Raw genomic sequence first — 19735 nt, 5'->3', positions numbered from 1 at the left:
GTGTGTGTCTGCCTCCCTTTCGTCCGTGTTCTTGTTGCGCAGTTCGTCTTTTTTGCATTATGATCAACCAACTAGCCCGACAAGTCCTGTTGAAACATCTTTCTAGTACCACGGGCTCTTTTCTATGTACCCAAACAAGGCAAAATGCAGCGATCTCATGCACTTGTCTCATCGCCGTGGCCACATGTCAGTCCAGGTCTGCGTTAGTGTGTGTCTGCCTCCCTTTCGTCCGTGTTCTTGTTGCGCAGTTCGTCTTTTTTGCATTATGATCAACCAACTAGCCCGACAAGTCCTGTTGAAACATCTTTCTAGTACCACGGGCTCTTTTCTATGTACCCAAACAAGGCAAAATGCAGCGATCTCATGCACTTGTCTCATCGCCGTGGCCACATGTCAGTCCAGGTCTGCGTTAGTGTGTGTCTGCCTCCCTTTCGTCCGTGTTCTTGTTGCGCAGTTCGTCTTTTTTGCATTATGATCAACCAACTAGCCCGACAAGTCCTGTTGAAACATCTTTCTAGTACCACGGGCTCTTTTCTATGTACCCAAACAAGGCAAAATGCAGCGATCTCATGCACTTGTCTCATCGCCGTGGCCACATGTCAGTCCAGGTCTGCGTTAGTGTGTGTCTGCCTCCCTTTCGTCCGTGTTCTTGTTGCGCAGTTCGTCTTTTTTGCATTATGATCAACCAACTAGCCCGACAAGTCCTGTTGTTTCTATAGCTTGAGGGCTAGTCAATTTGGCCAATGGGCACACCGAAGTGCTGCTGACAAACTTCAGCGACGAGCGTCAGCAAATTCCGAAAGGCACAACGTGGCCTTTTTCGACAGCCTCCCAAGTGCGCAGGAATGTTTTGTGCTGCAACAGGAAGGATCAGTGAGCAAGGCGCCCGCAACCATCGTCGATGTGAACCCAAATTTGTCGTCTTCAGAACGGGAACGCGTTTTGGATCTCACAGATCACTTTCAAGGCTGTTTTACTTCAGAACCGCGGATCGGCCAAACGCCTTTGGCCAAACATCGAATTATCACGGATGATGCGATTCGCCCGATTCGACAAAATCCTTACCGTGTGACTCCGAAAAAAACGCGGAGCCATTCAGCGCCAGGTAGCCAAAATGCTTAGAGACGACGTTACCCAGCCGTCACAGAGTCCCTGGGCTTCCCCCGTGGTACTTGCTAAAAGAAAGGACGGCAGCTTACGATTTTGCACTGACTACCGCAAGCTCAACCAAGTGACCAAAAAAGACGTGTACCCTCTCCCTCGCATCGATGATTCCCTTGTTGGACTACGAAATGCACGTTACTTCTCATCAATGGATTAGAAAAGTGGATATTGGCAAATCGAAGTAGATGAGAGGGATCGGGAGAAGACAGTATTCGTCACTCTCGACAGATTGTACGAGCTTAAGGTTCTTCCATTCGGTTTATGCTCGGCACCAACAACATTTCAGAGACTGATGGACACTGTGCTCTCGGGACTCAAGTGGCAAACATGCCTGGTGTATCTTGACGACGTGATCGTGTTTTCGGCCACCTTCGAGGAGCATCTACGCCGTTTGCTAGCTCTCACCAGGCCATACGATCTGCGGGCCTCACACTAAAACCCGAGAAGTGCCACTTCGGTTACGAGGAGCGGCAATACTTAGGACACGTCGTTAGCCAAGAAGGTGTCCGGCTTGATCCCGAAAAGCTCTCCGCAGTCGCCAAGTTCCCAACACCTGCGGACAAAAAGACGTTGCGGCGCTTCCTTGGGCTTTGCGCCTATTACCGTCGCGTTATTGCTGGCTTCTCACGAATTGCCCGGCCATTAACTTCACTGACACGTGACAACGCTGTCTTTCGCTGGGGTGAAGAAGAGTACCAAGCTTTTAATGAGCTCCGGAGACGTCTACAAACGCCACCTGTCTTGGCGCACTTTGATGACGACGCCCCTACCCTGCTTCATACCATGCGAGCAATGTGGGTTTTGGTGCTGTATTGGTGCTGCGCCAGGATGGTGTGGAAAAAGTGATTGCTTATGCCAGCAGGACTCAGTTTAAAGCAGAAGCGAACCTACTCGGCCACAGAAAAAGAATGCCTTGCAGTGGTATGGGCGGTTATTAAATTCCGCCCTTAATTGTAGGCTCGCCCCTTTCAAGTCGTTAGCGACCATCACTCTAGCGCGTTGGAGCCTTCGGTTACAAGAGTTCAACATGACGGTTATTTACAAATCCAGAAAGAAGCATATGTGGATGCTGACTGCCTTTCGCGAGCACCGGTCGAACCCTCCACCATGACCGATGTAGACACTGCTTTTTTAGGAGTCATAGATGACGAAACTCTTTCCCAACAGCAGAGAGAGAACCAGGAATGCAGCGTGCTACTTCTAAAACTTCATCAAGTGGACAAAATTTTTTTTCAAGAATCGACAGCAACACAAATAACAACGCTGCTTCCGCTCTAGTAAATATTTGATTACGCAGCAAAATCCAATAATTTATCACATCATTATTTACATATAAGCCTCGCAAAGCTCAAATATGTAGGGCATGTATTATACCATGGTTGAACATGTTATAGTACATGTGGTATGATATACCGGAATTTAAGGAAGGCTCTTCAGATGTATTTCCAGATGCTGTTCAGAGCTCTTTTCGAGTTTATATTTCAAACGCGATATCTACCTTCTTTTTCTTGTTAGCTGCCGCAGCCCGCAGCAGGGTTTTCCAAGACGTCGCGTCTTTAGTTTTTGAAGACGTTTTCTTTTTTATGATTTTCTTGCTTGTCGTGACGTTCACACAGAGTAGTTCTTAATTGTGATTTTGCCTTTCTCCGCACAAGCTGCTCCCACGCACAATTTGATTTCATCGACCTGCTTCAGATGAGCTTCCGCGTCACCAGCACACTCAATGTGATATCAGAATTTTTAGGGCACCTTGCTGTCCGCGTTCTTTGTACATGATAGCCGCGCACAGATCAGAATGGTCTTCCCAACAAGCAAGTTTACCTGCATTAGACGGCGAGTGTAAACTATCCCGTATCTTTCGTCTGTTTCCTCATCGCGAAAATACTCAAATTTCCACTGCGTTGTCCGTAATGCTGCGGACTCCAAATTATCAAGATTAAAATCCATTTGTGCAGCGCAGCTGTCCGGTTAAGTCGGACTGCGCTGATACGCCTCTCGGAATCCTGCAAGTTCTCTTCATGCATTTCTATCGCCACACGCAGGGCAGCGCGATCCATTAGAGACTTTCTTTTCGGCGTAGTGCGTTTCGGCTTTGAAATATGTGCCGGCAATGAAGGAAACAGCATTGGGAGGGAGAGCGCCTGGTACGAAAATTTTTACTTTGAAATACATGATTTGATTTGGGGCTTAATGGCCCAAAGAAACAGGCTATGATCGACGCCGTAGTGGATGACCCCAAATAATTTGGACCACCTGGGTTTCTTTAATGGCCACCGACATCGCACAGCCCACGGGCCTCTGGCATTTCGCCTCCATCGAAATGCGACCGCCACAGCTGGGATTAAACCCGCGACTTTTGGGTCAACAACCGAGCTTGAACTACAGTACGATAGTGCCTTAGCAGGTCTTCGTCTTCAAAATGCAAGTCATAAACATTGTATTTCGAAGTCAATTTTCGATCCTTTATGCAATCTTTAAAAGCCCGAAGGGGTTTTCAGACGGCACGAAGATATGACGACCCTCCGAGTCATCGTTGCGATAGCTGCTATTGCACCCCGATGCAAAGCATGTCGGCATGAAGAGACCTGATGTCACGAAATACAAAAAAAATTAGCAGTGGGTTAGCTCGGCTATGCCAGGATATACGTAGCGAGAGGCACGTTTCCCTGACTGAGCTTGTTGTGGTCACTGTATGTTTAGAAAGGAGAGACATTGGGCATACACATCTTTTATTCATTTTACTTGACAGATACGAAGACTGCCCGATGATCTGTGAAGTGGCATGCAGCGGTCTCAATTTTGTCGATACACTATTTCGATTTGGCAGAGCCTCTTTAGTATACAGGCTCTATTGCAGTTCCCCATTGCGTAGTCTGGACGTGAGGGTCCAAAGCTAAATTAAAGTCAAACTTTTCTTTTATACACTGACTAAGAGAGTCCTGTTTTCTATTGAAATCACCCAAAGTCACACACAACTGTGAAACCGTGCCGTAGGCTGGTATACACATGGCATTCACATCAATCGTCTGCTTGACAGATGTTCTCGGGGCCACTTAGGCTCCTTGTATGATAATGCCGTTTTCTAAAAGCGAACACAGCAGGCTTCACCATTATTCACAGCAATCGAAGGGAGATATCTGAGAGCGGTGATACCTTGTTTCACGTACACACAGACTCCAGCGTTCTTATTTAGTTCTAGCCAACTGCCAGGCGACAGCCTCAGAATCGGAAGAGTTAATCTCCTCTTAGACAGTTTTAGCTGTGCGTACGCAAGGATTTTGCGGGGACGGTAGTGCGCATGCGCAGAATGCAAGCGCAAGCCCTGCGTCTTGCGTGCGTACGCTAGCCAGCGGACTTTGCGTTGCGGCGCTTGCGTGGCTTATACGTTAACGTTGACAAGATGGCGGCGTCCTGCTCGCCCGCTTCGGAATAAATACATGTCGTCGCTGGATTCTCCGACGCAATAGCTCGCTCAAATGGTAGCGGTTCGCTTTTATTTCGCCTACTCTTGCCCACACGTAGCGGTATAAGTGATAACTAGCCCCTGTTTTTCAGATAATTTGGCGATTTTCAAGCTCCTAGGCCTAACTAAACGCAGTGGGTTTTCCATACAGTTTCTTAATGTTAACTAGAGGGAAAGCTGGCGCCCGTTAATGGGAGTTTGCATGGAGCTTCCTCGAAATTGCCTGAGCCACCATGGGCGCTCTAAGCATCATGGGGCGGAGAGCTACCGACTGCAGAACCACAACTTTTGGCCAAAAAATAATGAAAAAACAAACGTTGTTCGATATTTAAGAATGCGCTAAAATTCAATATCCTGTCTATAAATTGCAACAAACTAGAAGAAAGAGTTTCTTAATATAAAGTGCGGCCAAAATAAGCTATGCCTTGCTCTCCTATTGGCGAAGTATTGCAGACCACACAAGTCAACATTTCGTACTTAACAGGCGCTTTTTTAAAAAATAAAAATGTTTTTGAAAAACATTCTGTCGCTCGAACACTTTGAAACTAGAAACTTTTTGAAACACTTGAAACCTTTTATTGGCGTCGTGTGCTGTTGCGTTTTCGCTACTATGGCTTTTGTGCGCTACGTTTTCGCCAAAGTAGTGTGCGCCGTGGCGCACGCAGCGCCGCAGCGCTTTGCGTACGCACAGCTAAAATTCTCTCTTGTCTATACCGCCGTTCAGCAGCGGCTGGACTCTCCTTCTCTGCATGCATGTGAAACGCGATACAGACGCCCACTACATCTCCGCAATCCTGCGCATGCGACGCGGGGTTCGGGTGATAATAATAATTGGTTTTTGGGGAAGGAAATGGCGCAGTATCTGTCTCATATCGTTGGACACCAGAACAATGCCGTAAGGGAAGGGATAAAGGAGGGAGTGAAAGAAGAAAGGAAGAGAGAGGGGCCGTAGTGGAGGGCTCCGGAATAATTTCGACCACCTGGGGATCTTTAACATGCACTGACATCGCACAGCACACGGGCGCCTTAGCGTTTTGCCTCCATAGAAACGCAGCCGCCGCGGTCGGGTTCGAACCCGGGAACTCCGGATCTGTAGCCGGGCGGCCTAACCACTGAGCCACCGCGGCGGGTGGGTGATAGAGTGGCGTGCGGCGAGGCGGCGACGAAGAACGCGGCGCAGCTGTGGGGTCTCGCTAGTTACCATGGTATCGGCGCATGCGCACAACTGCTTCTCCGCGTGACGTCACGCTCGGATTTGACGGTGGAGCGGGCGCGCGGCCGCGGCGACGGCGTAGCTCTCGCCGAACTTTGCTCCTGTTTGGTTGCCATGGCAACAGCGCATGCGCACAACTGTCCTCTCCCATGTACCGCGAAATTCTCTACTGGTAGCCAAGTGTAGCTCCCGCTACAATAAAAAATTGGCAGTATCTTATCTCGGCTATGCCAGGATATACGTAGCGAGAGGTACGTTTCCCTGGCTGAGCTTGTTTTTCGGAAACTCGAATGGTGTGATCAGTCACACGACGGGCCTTCACATCCTCTTCGGTTGGTTCCCGTTGACTGACGCCTTCTGGCGCGTTCACACTTGGACATTCGGCGGCGAGAGGAAGCGGAATCCGCGGCCGCCGAAATGCTGTCTCGTTCACACTTCCCGGCCACCGCATCGCCGCTCATCGTCTGCTCACGGCGTACACAGATGTGGCAAGAGGTTAATCGATGCTGTCTACATACCAAAACCTTATGCACGCTTGCGTAAGCTAAATGCAGCTATTTTGTCGGACGTTACGACATATCTAACATCCTCACTTTTTAAACGCCCAGTGGCGCCATCTGGTGGTTAGGATAGGAACCGTTGTCAACAACTCGACGCCCCTCTTAAGCCTAAAAGGGGAAGAATCGTCACCCGAAATAAAAATTAAAGCAAATATGCCGCTCAAACGTTTTCTTATGGGCGAGATAAGACAAAGCGAAAGACCGCTGACTCTTTTATGGCCTGTGAACGTGCTGAAAAATGCAGTAACAGCGACGAATCCAGTCCGAAGCGAGGCGTCCTGCATCGAAGGGCGCCGCCATGTTTGTCGCCGCGGGTACTCGCCTTCCTATTGGCTGACGAGATTCGGCGGATTTTTTTCCGGCGGCAGAATTCGGTCCTGGACCGATCGGCCTTTCCGCTGGGTATTCCGGCAGAATCTCTGCCGCGGAAGCGGATTCCGCTCGCTCTCGCCGCCGAATGTCCAAGTGTGAACGCGCCATTCCATTGGCTCCATCTGGGCGGCTATGCGCCGTCTATTACGCTCGGCAGCCTGCCATATCCATTTGGCAAGGCGTTCCTTTCTCTGTTCAGGCGTCTCCCCTGCTCTCTTCGCTTTCTGATGCTCATTCTCTTTTTTTTTTGAGTAGCCAACTGCCAGGCGACATCAGTATCGGAAGAGTTGATCTTGTCTATACCGCCGTTTAGCAGCGGCTGGGCTCTCCTTCTCTGCATCCATGCAAACGTTGTGATACAGCCGCCCATAACATCTCCGCCTTTTATACGCGATGCTGCGCATGCGACGCGCGGTTCGGGTGATAGAGCGGCGTGTGGCGAGACGGCAACGAAGAACGCGATGCAGCTGTGGGGTCTCTCTGGCATGGTATCGACGCATGCCCACAACTGCTCACCGCGTGACGTCACGCTCGTCTTGGACGGTGGAGCGGGCCAACACCCTCTAAAGGGCTCGGCCGGTGGTTGACTGCTGGGGCCTGTACATTTGGGCCCCTATTTGAGCTTCCTTTAGCTCGTCAAACGTATTGTGGACTCCCAACTTGAGGAGCTTCTCGTTTGACGAGCGACGTCAAGGCGCGCATGAAGCCTCTATGGCTCAAATCTAGCCCCACATACAAGGACAATTCATCACCCAGCCAAACGACCCAAATCTCATAGACCCGTCAGCCGCCCCAACATGGCTGCAAAACATAGCTGCATTCGAGTGTGGCAGTGGAATTGCAGGAGCTTCCGAGCGAAGCGCGACAACCTGCAACTTCACCTCCAAAACCTCTCAGCAGACGAGATACCTATCGTCATAGTATTGCAAGAAACTCTCTCTAATGTCAAGCTTCGAAACTGCACAGTTCATGAGTCAACCAGCGTGCTGCCACGAACGCGAGTAGCGACACTGGTTCACCGTAACTTTACCGCAATTGAGCACACTTTAGAGCTTGATGACATAGACGGCCTCCTAGTAGAACTCTTACCCCGCACACGCAAGGGCAGCAGCCTCTTCATACTAAACATATATAGTCCGCCAAAAGGCCCTCCGGCACCTCTCGTTGCAGCAACGCGCAAGGCACTCACGCTCAGTGCAGACCATCCCAATCTGATAATTGGCGACTTTAACGCCAACCACACCAGTTGGGGCTACCATAAAAAAATGTCGTAAAGGCACCTCGATTTGGACTTTCATCCAGAACGAAGGCTTATCCCTGCTGAACGACATAGACCAACCCACAAGGATCGGAACAAGTATTCAACACAACACTGCAGCCCGGACCTAACCCTCTCAAAACACTTCCCCAACAGTCATTGGACAAACACGCAGCACTCGTTCGGCAGTGATCACCATATACTCAGCACCGATCTCAACCTCACAATCTTAGCCCAGGTTAGAAAACGACGCCTGGAGGTGGTGGACTGAGACAAGTTCCGTCAAATCCGACGAGACGTCCCAGACACCATCACAGACCTGGACACAAACTCTCACAAAGGACGTGGCTGAGGCCACATCCACAATACCTGACGCCCCAATTGCAGAGACGGCAGATAGTCGCTTACTACACCTTTGGGAAGCGCATGCCAGCCTTCAAAAAAGGTGGCTCGCTCACAAACACAATAGGCCACTAAAGCGGCGCATAGCCGTGCTAGTAAAGGAGATTGAAGCCCATGCAAGCCAACTGGCACACCAGCAATGGGGCCAGTTGTGCGATCGTATGAGCGGCAACCTCGGCCTCAAAGCTACGTGGTCATTTCTTCGTTGCTTGCTCGAACCAGGAGGCACGAAAGCAATGCAAAGGAAAAACGTCAACCGCATTCTGCACAAGCTCCCTCTACAGGATGACGTCTTGTTAACCGCTCTTAACGCACAATATCTTACCACAACTCCACCTACCGCGCTCCTTACTTACACCGGCGGCCCAATACTACTCTAGATGAGGACATTTCTACATGGGAAGTTAAAGCCGCCATGCAGAAACTACTCACCACTTCGGCCCCGGGGCAGACAAAATCAACAAGATGCTTAGGAATCTGGACGAGCGCTCCATACAGGCTATAACAGACCTATTCAACAGGTGCTGGCAAGATGGAGCGCTACCAGCCCAATGGACGCACGCCCGCATAACCTTTATTCCGAAACAAGGCAAACCTCTAGATATAAAAAACCTACGCCCAATCTCCCTCACATCCGGTCTAGGCAAACTGTTCGAACATGTGGTCCTGGAACGCCTACATAACCATATCGACGATCACGACCTACTCCCCCACACGATGATTGGCTTCCGCAGTCATCTGTCCACGCAGGACGTTATGCTTCAGATTTCGGAAGAGGCCGTCCACCCCCGAAATGCAAAACGCACGCGAGCAATACTAGCTTTGGACCTAACCAAAGCCTTTGACAACGTCAACCACTCCGCCATCCTAGAAGCGCTCTCGGTACTGGAACCGGCCCGCTTACCTTCAAATAATAATAATTGGTTTTTGGGGAAAGGAAATGGCGCAGTATTTGTCTCATATATCGTTGGACACCTGAACCGAGCCGTAAGGGAAGGGGCAAGGGAGGGAGTGAAAGAAGGGAAGAAGGAGGTGCCGTAGTGGAGGGCTCCGGAATAATTTCGACCACCTGGGGATCTTTAACGTGCACTGACATCGCACAGCACACGGGCGCCTTAGCGTTTTTCCTCCATAAAAACGCAGCCGCCGCGGTCGGGTTCGAACCCGGGAACTCCGGATCAGTAGTCGAGCGCCCTATAACCACTGAGCCACCGCGGCGGGTCTACCTTCAAATACATTTCAGCTTTTCTAAGACACCGCACAGCAGAAATCTGCTTCTGGTCTCTCATCTCCCCAACCTTCGCACTCGGCAGCAAAGGCACCCCGCAAGGGTCAGTCCTCTCGCCGCTGCTCTTCAATATAACGCTCATTCCCTTGGCCAAGGCGTTAAACGCAGTACCTAATCTCTCGCACTCCTTCTATGCCGACGACATTGCACTGTGGACAACCACAGGAAATGCCGGAGCCATAGAAGAAACATTGCAGGCCGGTGCCGACCTGGTGGCAGCGCATGCTGCAACCGTCGGCCTGGCTGCTCCCCTACCAAATCCGAGTTACTCATTCTTCGACCACCTAGATGTAGGACGGACCTAGGCCCCCCGCCTTCAATAAAACTCACGTTGGACGGCACCCCCATCCCAGAGATGGAAAAGATCCGAATCCTAGTCATCCTACTCCAGAGCAACGGCAAGAACACCGCCACGATAACCAAACTCAGTAACACCGTCCGTCAGACCATGCGGCTTATACGACGAATTGCCAACCGACACAGGGGCATGAGAGAACATGACCTCCGTCGCCTAGTTCAAACATTCGTCGCCAGCCGCATAGTATACTCTCTCCCATATCTCTTCCTCACGAGAGCAGAAGAGAAAATCAACGCCCTGATTCGCCAGGCATACAAGACCGCACTCAACCTCCCTCGACACACCTCCAACGAACGGCTCTTACTCATGGGCATACATAACACACTAGCCGAGCTTACAGAAGCTCACCGGACGGCACAACTTTAACGTCTCTCCTCCACCTCTACAGGCCGCAGCATCATTAAGAACCTAGGTCTTAACCCAACCAACACTCTCCGGCCTACATACCCCACCCCCGGGGCCGCCCAAAAACTTCTAACAGTACATCCACTCCCCAAAAAATATGCACCCAGTCCACCACCAAGCTCTACGCGCAGCAAGAGCCCAGGCACTACACAAACGTTATAACCAACACACGGAGGCTGTCTACGTAGATGCCGCCGCATACACCACTCAGCCGGCCTTTGTCATTTCCGCAATCGGTCACAATCTTTCACCCCTAGCAGCTGCATCGGTCCTAACGCACACCTCGCTAGAAGCCAAAGAAGCTGAAATTGCCCTTGCGATCTCCTCCACCACTGCCACTCTCATATTTAGTGATTCAAAAACCGCGATCAGAAACTTTGCAAAAGGGCGGACGCATGCCGTCGCCCATAAAATTCTCAACTCCTCTCAGCCCCCCACTAGGCCCATTAAACTCATATGGGTCCCCGCGCATGCGGGCCATCCAGGCAACGAAGCCGCCCATGACACCGCTCGAGCGTACGTCAACCGAGCAGGGCAAGCCGCCGAGCCAGGGAGCGCCCGTGACCGAATGATCACATACCACGAAAGTTCACTACACTACAGAGAGAAACGACTCCACTATCCTCCGCCTCACAAATCACTCACTAAATTAGAGCAGGTGGCACGGCGCCAGCTACAGTCTCGCACTTTTCTCTCCCCCGCCCTTTTAGCACTAATGCACCTAGGGCTGTTCTCTCCAGGGTGTACCCTATTCGGAGCCCCAAGAGCTGATTTCCATCACATACTATACATATGCTCTGAGTTGCAGCCGCCATCAGAGTGGCAACTCACTGACCTCGAGCGACGGGAGGTTGCGGTGTCCAGCTCTGACCCAGCTGTCCAAAAGCAGATGGTGGGCTGGGCTTTGGAAGTCGCCGGACGTCACCGACTGCTGGACACTTCACGCGACCAAGAGCCAACCTAAGAATAGTTTAAGATATGACTCAATATTTATTAAAGTTTACGACGACCACCACCCATCACCGTTCCCTTTCCCCCATGAGGGAGACTTCCCTTCTCGCCCAGCCGGTGCTGTCCCGACGGCCGGGGATGAAGATGGGCCGCGTCGAAACGGAGGGGGGAACAGGTTTTCCACAACCGACACGGCGCGAAACAGAGGGGGGGGGGGAGAGAGAGAGAGAGAGAATGCACGTCCAGGGACGAAGAGGAAGGAACGCCCAGCGAAACAGAGCAGCGAAAGACTGACTTTGCAATTCTACTGAGCGAGTTCCACTCGGCCAGCTGTAGCTATCGCGTCACTACAGGTTTAACCAGAGCTAAGCCACAGCCATTTTTATAGTTTTTGTGCTCTAGAGTTCACTGACGAATTTGGGCAACTTTAGAACATAAACACTGCTTTTGGTTTCAATATTTTTGCCTATATTGTCTTTTTGTTTCTATGCTGTGCTACCCTTTCTCCAGAATTAATCCTGTTACCAAGCCTTTAAATCGGGCTGTTTCTCTGTTTGAACTGTATATTACGCCCCCTATCAAGAGCCTCTCGTAAGGACTTTAGAACTGCTATGTTACTGTTATTTACATTATTTCTATATACTTGTTATAAACTAGTTTTCCTATTATACAGCTTTTCTCCTCTGCGACCCTTCTCCCTTATTATCCCTTCACGAATCCCATCTAAAGTATATTGTTTAGCCTCATTGTCATGGTTGCGTCCTCTGCCGTTTTCTTTCTTATCCGCACTTCATGGAGGTGAATAAAAATTGTGCCTTCTAGGGAGTGATCAGCCCACCAAACACCTTGGGTCCAAGCTTCACCGATTCACCACGGACACACACACGCTTGTGCAGCGGTGTGGCTCGCATACACCTGCAGGTAGGAGAGAGGTGAGGCTCGCCTCCAAAAACAGGCCCCCTAGTTCACAAAAGTTATGCGGGCACCTAAGCAATTCTTACGAAGCGTAAAAGCGAGAGCACTGCTTGTCTCTGAGTTTTTGTCCGGGACTTGGGAGGTGAACGTTGTTTCGCTGCAGCAGCTCATTTCGCACGTTTCGCTGCGTTGGTCGCATACTTAATCGGCAATGAACCGCTGCCTCCAGTCACGCTTTGCTGTCCTGCCTGATGGTGTAGACGCGAGCGATTCAGCTGAAGGCCAAATCACTGCAGCGGCGATCGAGTATACTTTCCCTTGTGAGTAATCTCTAGCCATGTTTACATGAATACATGCATATGACAGGGGCGCATCGTATTTCCTAGTGTACATCGCGGAGGCGACACGCCACTGTTTTCATGTACATTAGTCATGCACGACAGTGGTATCTCACCCATGCGGCGGAGGGGGTCAGCCGCTCCCACCTTGAGCAAACACCGTCTGGAGAACTTTGCTTGAGCTTGGTCTGTTTTGTTATCTGAGTGAGGGAGTATCGTACCCCAGGCAGGAGGAGGGGCGCCTCCAGACCTGTTTCCATTCATCGCGGAAGTCGTCTTGCCCTTCTCGGAAGGAGAAAGTCGCAATAATGGTGGTGACGTCACTCGCACACGTGCGGCGTCTCTGCCACGGCTTTCTGGCTATGACCTGGTTTTCACACAAGCGAAGTAATGCTCTAGCTTCAAAAGACACATTTATTGCAGTCTTCCTCAAGCGAAACAGGCAATCACCTTGTTCCGGGGACACGTAGCAAGCAAGGCGCCACGGCGCGCTCAGGGTGACATGGACAGCGACACCGCCGTAGGAGAGCTCCATGCGACAATGCTGTGATCTCTCTCGCAAGGCGCGGTACGTGTGTTGAATATGGACCCCGTAAAGTGATATTCACTAGAGATATTTCTGGGTTTTCCTCCTGTGTACTTTCAACAACTTCCCTTTTGAAGAGCTAAAGAGGCACCTCCCCCCTTTTTTTTCAAACAAGACTTCAACGCCCTGCACCCTTTGTGGGGATACCTGAAGGCCACACCCAAGGGTCGAAAATTGGCCGAAATAATTACCCAAGAAAGACTCACGCTCATAATGGACCCCGCATTCCCTACCAAACTGGGCAATAGCGTCTCCCGGGTTACCTGCCCAGACCTTACGCTTGTAAAAAACGCAGCTGATCTGAATTGGAGTAATATGGACCAGCATCTGGGTAGCAACCACTATATCCTCACCACCAGCTTCACTACAGGCAGACACACACAAAAAAAGTTCGGAACTGCGCGACTCACGGACTGGCACAAATGGAGGGAATCTCGCCCTCCTTCGAGCAGTCCTATCGTGGACATAGGCGACTGGACTCGAGGTATCAGGAACTGCCTAACTAGGTTCACAAAAGAGGTCCAGACGACTGAAGGTTGTCCCGCGGTCGACCCACATCTCCTACATCTATGGGAGGCGCGGCGCTCTCTCGCCAAGAGATGGAGAAAGCAGCGACATAATCACAAGTTACGGCTCTGCATTCAGCACATCAACACCCAAGCTGAAAAGTACGCATGTACCCTTGCCCGACAGAACTGGAATTCGCTATGCGAGTCTCCAAGGCACTCTCGGAGTGTCTAAAATGTAGCACTTGTTAAGATCCCTCATCAACCTTAGCAAGAGCAAATCCGAAACCTATGATCGGATGAACAAGATCGTTCCCTGTACCCCGGGAACCAACGAGGATATACTAAAGCAGTTGCAGGACAGGTACTTATCCGTAAACCCACAGATATCGCATCTCGAGTATGCTGGTCAGCCCAACGAGGCCCTTGATGCCCCGGTCATGGCTGAAGAAGTCAGGACGGAACTCGCTTCCATGAGAAAAAACACCACACTCGGGCCAGACAAGGTGACCGTCAGGCTTCTATACAATCTCCCCGACGACCAGATTACATCATTAGTCAAATATTTCAATGAGAAGCATTGGGATACGGGACAACTGCCACCGTCCTGGAAGTTGGCTGACATACGATTCATACCAAAGCCGAACAAACCTTTGCTGTTAGAAAACCTTCGCCAAATTTCACTAACGGCATGCTTGGGCAAACTCCTTGAGAGGGTCATCACCACCAGACTTACTAGATACTTGGAGGGCAACAATCTGCTGCCGCCAACGCAGTTCGGATTCCGGCCGCACCTCTCAACGCAAGACGTCTTGCTATACATATATAAATACCTTCTTAAGAAACCTCCAAAAACCCAAACCAGGGCCACTTTAGCATTTGATTTAAAAGGAGCACTTGACAACATCTTCCACTCCAGTATCCTGAGTAGCCTAGCCGACATCCAAAGACATACAACTACATTAGAGACTTTATATCATCAAGACAGGCCGTCCTCAACCTGGGATCCTTCCGATCTGCGCCCATCACACTTGGCCCGCGAGGAACCCTGCAGGGGGCAGTCCTGTCCCCCTTGCTATTTAACCTGGCGATGAAGGACCTACCGTCACAGCTTCAGAAAATTGAAGGCGTACAACACGCCATCTACGTAGATGACATCACGATCTGGTGCCATACCGGGAACGATGCAGATGTGGAACGTCTCCAGGCTGCAGCCGACGTGGTCCAGCTGTATGCAAGAACCAGAGGCCTACAGTGTTCCCCAGAGAAGTCGGAACTGCTCGTACTCAAGAACCCGAGACAACCTCTAGCCCAAAACATCTCAATCCGCATCGATCAACACGAAATCCCCAAGCCGTCCGAAATTAAAATCCTGGGTCAGTATATACCACAAGGCCGGCAAAACACCGCGACCATTAAACAGCTCGCAACTACTACGCAGCAGATAACCAGGATGCTCACCCGTATCTGCAACAAGCACCGCGGCATAAAAGAGAGAGACGCAATTCGCCTGGTGCAAGCTTTTGTCGTCTCACGAACAATGTACGGGACTGCATACCTCCACCTCACTCAGTCACAAATAGCAAAACTAGAATCACTAATACAGGCGGCTTACAAAACGGCACTAGGTCTCCCAAAGACAGCATCAGCATCGAGCCTCATGTCTCTCGGCATCCACAACACGCTCCAAGAAATCTGGGAGGCACAAAGATTGTCACAGCTCAACCGCCTGGCCATCACCCGAACAGGCCAGACTTAGCAAGCTGCACCTCACAGTACCCTACACGGTCGACCAACGGATGGAACTTCCTCTATCGACCTGCAACAAGATCCATGTCCATCAAATGCCCAGAAATATGCATCCCACGTTTAACGCGGAGAGAAGAAACGCCAGAGCCGAAAGCCTGCGCAAGAAATGGGATAGCCGCCCGGACACACTCTACGTGGATGCAGCCGGTCCAATTCAAGGGCGGATGACCATCGCCGTAACCATGAAAGAAGGAAAACTTTTTCCTTCCTCCATGGCCGTAACGAATCCCGAGGGAAAGCTGATCAACTGCGCGTCAGTGCGCACATCCAACCCCACTCACGCAGATGAGGCAGCCATTGCACTAGCGCTAGCTACCAACCCAAAGGCTGATGTGCTCACAGATTCCCGAAGTTCCTGCAGAACTATAAACAAATGACTAATCCATCAATCAGGTCTCACACTCTTAGCCAAACATCCTCCTAACCAAGCCTCAATCATATGGTTTCCAGGGCACACGGAACACAAGGGAGTGAATGATGCTGCCCACCGGCACGCCCGAACTCTCTTATACCGGGATTCCCCCTTAGCTGACAAGGCAGAGGAACACATTACACAGTCCATAATCAGCTGCGCCAAACACCTACAGGCCTACAGACAGGCCAGATAGACATATCCCACACCTCACAAAACTCTAGACAAGGAAGAACACACCCTTCGCCGACTACAAACAGACACTCTCGTAACTCCACCAATGGTACCCCTCACTCTACAAACCAGAGTACCCACACTGTGAAGAAATAGCGACAGCTTTTCACATGGTGTGGGCATGGCAATTCAATCCTGCTACAGACGGACTCCTGAATCCCAATTTGGAGCAGTGGGAGGCCATTCTGCACAGCGAGGACCTCGACCAGCAACGAGGACTGGTTCGCAGGGCCCCCGATGCAGCGCAGGCCAGTGGGCTGCCGGCATAGGCGGACCACCCAAAGCTCCGGTAACTGCCATTGTACAAATAAAGTTTTCATTCAATCAATATCTCCGGTAATGGCACCGGCGTCTGCTGTGGAGCCAAAAAGCGCGCTAACATGTGACCAGGACGCCTCGACCAATGGGAGCCTCCATAATTCGGTGGCGCGCTAAGGGAGGAGAGAAGCCGGAAAGTTTTCGAAGCTTTTCGTTACTTTTGCCTCATTGAGGTGATGGATGGATGGAAGATAGGAGCGTCCTCTTTGAAACAGGGTGGTGGTAGTTGCCACCAAGTCTGGTTTTTTATTCTTTATTTTTGTTTGTGTTGTAAATGATTAAAATTCGCCATTTTCTTTAAATGCGTTTTCCTACACTTACCTGTTTTTGAGCCATCAATCTTCCAATCGCTTTTTGCTAACTTCCACCGCAGGTTTATTTCCACGACCATTGTTATCTCTAAACCCTAGTGCCACAGGAAGAGTGACAGTGCATTCATTGACATCCGGATGGATACCATCACATTTGAGTATGAGGTATTCAGTCGCTTCTACAGATTTACCACACACAGCACAGGTGTCTTCTTTGTTAAATTTCTTTTTGTAGCTGCGCGTTCTAACACACCTTAACCTAGCTACAAAGAGTAAGGCACTGCCTCTTGAGTTATCATAGAAAGATTCCTTCTTGATCTGCCTTTTCCAGTATCGATACAGTTCTACACTATGCTGCTTTTCCATTAAATTTATCCAATTTTTACCTTTTGCAATTTTAACCTGTCGTTTAATGCACTTTCTTTCTCCGCCCTCGTGTCTGGCATACTTACTGGCTAGCTTTCTAGTTCTTTTCCGCCAGTGTGAGTCAACGCTCTTTCTGTGTAGGTATTTAAATACCTTAGCTGCCCACCTGCTATCGTCCAATTTCCTCAAGCGTTCTTCATATAGTTTTACTCTGATCTTCCCGTGCTTCGAACGATGTCCAGCCCATATATCCCCATGTACTGCCTCGTTTGTGGTTTTCCCGTGGGCACGTAGTGCTAATCTTCCAACAGCTTTCTGATTTACTTCTAATCACGACTGAACTTCTGCCCTTAAGCACAGAACCGCATTCCCGAAAGTAAGCCCCGGCACCATTATTCCTTACCATACCTCTCAGTTCTTCATATTTGTTATACCCCCATAATGCCATATGTTCTATTATCCCGGCATCTCTTTGCTATGAGAGACTGTTCGTGCTCTTCCGTGTATATCTTCCCTCCGTTTACCCATTTGTATTCGGCCACTCTAGGTATTTCATGGCCTTGTACTGTAAGCCCCTGATCAGTTAGTTGTATTGTTGAAATCATCACTCCTGACTTAGTTGCGCTAAAGCTGTAACCTAGAGTGTCTCCTTCAGCTCCTCAACAATTAACCAGAGTTTGCAAATCTTTCTATCTGCTAACAGTACAATATCATCCACATATATTAAACCCAGTAGCCGGTGCTCAACGACCTTTCCGCCTAATCTGTACAACAGAGTATAACCTAGACTGCTTCCCTTGTAGCCTTCTTTCTATATTATTTATCATATAAAGCATGAATAGCAGCAGTGATAATGGACAACCTTGCCTAAATCCTTTGTGTACCTCAACAGTTGTCGCACTTTTTATCCCTTCCCATGTAATTTCAACTTTATTTTCTCAGTATATTTCCTGTAGAAAATCAATTACCTCATGACCAATACCTTCTTCTTTTAATATGTTCCACAGGAGTTCCTTGCTCACGTTGTCGTATGCACCGCTTATGTCCAGGAAGGCTAAATACAGAGGTCTGTTTTCCACCTTAGCTATTTCTATGCAGTGGGTAAGCATGAACAGGCTACCACCCAAGTGCCTACCACTTCTGAACCCGTTCTGAAATTCTCCGAGTATTCTGTTACTTTCTACCCATGACTGCATTTTGAATTTCACCGCCTGCATCACCAGCCAGTATATAACTGATGCTATCGTAATCGGTCGGAAGGATCATATGTTCATCTTGTCTCCTTTCCCCTTATAAATCAAATTCATTTTACTCTGTCTCCAGCTGAGCGGAATTTGCTTACTTGTTATGACTGTTTCCAATGCTTTTATCAGTGTTTCTGTGCTTCTTGGGCCAAGTTCATTAATCAGCTTGACTGGAATTTCATCTATCCCTGCAGGTATTTATGGATTGTCGCGCCGCTCGTGGTGAATAACAAACTGAGCTCAAGTTGCAAACTTCAAGACTGTTGATAAACGCACAACTTCCTGCCAACAAAATCAATGAAACAGATGCATTAACAAAAATCTATAAATATAATAGTCTGAAAGAAAATTGAGAAATAAAAGAGCAAAAAATAAAAGCTTTTCAGAAGGCAATGGCACCCTAAGGTAACAGCTTTTATTTGCCGCTTTGAGATGGCGCTGCCATCTGCAAGCACCTGGAAAGTGGGTACTGAAACTAATCACTTTTTGAAGCAGAGTTTAACAACTGGTATGATCTAAGAGGTCTGCCTAGTTCATACTAGATTCACTGGATAAATTTTGAATTCTGGCGGCACTACACTACATCTACCATTAAGAGGCGCAGGAATGCTGGAAAGACGAAGCTTCTTACTTGGCTTGCCTATTGTTGGGCATAATATGTGGATTCAGCCATAAAATTACGACTATTTTTGAGGCAAACCTCGAAGAAATGCTGTGAAAGTTTCTATACCAGCCTAACGCTGAACTTTCACTTGCATCAAATCTATTGAAGTGCGAAATGCTGTATTGAAATTTAACTTAATCTGCACACAGAGGAGAGCATCACAGCACAACTGCCAATTTCGAGGTACAGTCCATGCTTTCAGCCTAACCCTAGGCAAGCTAAACGCGAAACCTTGTTTTCCCAGCATTCCTGCGGTGGATAATATTACCTAGACAGAAAGCTAGCGTCACAGTCTATGCGAATTTTATAATGCCTAGACTATACTATACCATGGGCCATACAGCACTGAGTGCCCCACTGCTGTAATTTTTTGTTTTCCACTACTTTTTTTCCCCCATCATGAACGCCAACTTGCTTATCTTGCTGAACCAAGGCGATAAATGAGATTCGCCATCCGATTAAGAAAAAAAAGTTTTTGCGGAACTATTCATTAGAGAGATCAAACCTGCTTTTCTATAGTAGCTTAAAACCTAAGTAAACAGTAGTTAATAATGGGCCATGGTCCGCAGCAGCCTGTATTATTCCACTAGCCAATCAC

The sequence above is a fragment of the Amblyomma americanum genome, chromosome 1, assembly GCF_052857255.1.
Source record: "Amblyomma americanum isolate KBUSLIRL-KWMA chromosome 1, ASM5285725v1, whole genome shotgun sequence".
Classification (NCBI taxonomy): Eukaryota; Metazoa; Arthropoda; class Arachnida; order Ixodida; family Ixodidae; genus Amblyomma; species Amblyomma americanum.
This window is presented reverse-complemented; position numbering follows the sequence as displayed.